This window comes from Etheostoma spectabile, chromosome 7 (genome assembly GCF_008692095.1).
Source record: "Etheostoma spectabile isolate EspeVRDwgs_2016 chromosome 7, UIUC_Espe_1.0, whole genome shotgun sequence".
In the NCBI taxonomy this organism is placed as follows: Eukaryota; Metazoa; Chordata; class Actinopteri; order Perciformes; family Percidae; genus Etheostoma; species Etheostoma spectabile.
In genome coordinates this window covers 8,494,670-8,495,646 of record NC_045739.1, presented here as the reverse complement: position 1 = coordinate 8,495,646, position 977 = coordinate 8,494,670, and the positions used below count along the sequence as shown (strand labels likewise).

The following is a 977-nucleotide window of genomic DNA, read 5'->3' as shown; positions in this document are numbered from 1 at the left end:
TTGTGTGTGTGTGTGCGTGTGTGTGTTTGTGTGTGTGTGTGTGTGTGCTTAGCATAGAGCAAGGTCATCAAAAAAGGCAACAGAAGCAGTAAACTATAATGGACAGTGTTGTGACAGAAAGCAAATATGTATGCCAATAAAAACACATAATCAAAAAAATGTGTCTTTTCCCACATTTTTTATCAGTCATTTACGCAATGACATAAATGTGGAGCTCCACGTACAGTAGGTATATACACACTGTACTATAAATACACTTAAATACTATAGTGATGCACTTATCCTCTTACAACACCCTAGGCCTCTTAATGAAAACAGGCTTTAGTGTTTTCTGATTAATGCTGCTACAGCTTTAACATAACAGAGATGTGCTTAGATCAGGTGCTATCTGATAGATTAGCAGCCATAAATCATCATTAACACATTGATAATAGGTGTTCTTGTTATTTTGTCCACCCATGCATGATACAAAGATAGACAATGTAACTTAAGTTAAACAGCAATCACTATGGCCACATGTGACAATGATGGGATAACGGTAAATGCTAAAGATGTGTCATTTCCACTGCAATATCTCACGTTAGCTAACATTAACCACCATAAGCGACAGGTCATACCAGATCAAGTAGGGCTGTTGTATTGTACTTTATTGCTTAGCAACTTAACTTTTCAAAGTTATTTTAATCAAGAGAGACTTTGTTGCAGATATGCAAAGTTGTATTGTGTATTTTATGTATATGTGCATAATAAGAAATGTACAGAGTTTTTGAGGATTAGACTCCATTGTTAAAAATATTTTAAAGGGGTAGAGAAGCCAGACATATTCCCCTTGGAGCCTAGACACTGGTGACGGTGAAGAGGGAACCCGGAGACCAAACGTAGGACCTGCCTGCCGTAAAAGGAACTCAGGGTTGCAGTGGTTGACGATGCCCGGAGGTGGATGGGGAGGAGGAGGGTTGCACGTTTGCCTGAAAAGA

At 38.8% G+C, this 977-nt stretch overlaps 1 protein-coding gene across 3 annotated transcripts in view; it reads left to right on the top strand.

Moving 5' to 3' along the window:
• The window catches only part of b4galt3 (UDP-Gal:betaGlcNAc beta 1,4- galactosyltransferase, polypeptide 3), a 9,776-nt gene extending 9,617 nt beyond the window's left edge, over positions 1-159 (top strand). For all 3 annotated transcript variants that reach the window (XM_032521695.1, XM_032521694.1, XM_032521693.1), the window contains one exon: positions 1-159. This exon is cut by the window's left edge. The gene's annotated coding sequence lies outside the window, so the exon portion shown is untranslated.
• The last annotated feature ends 818 nt before the right edge of the window (positions 160-977 follow it).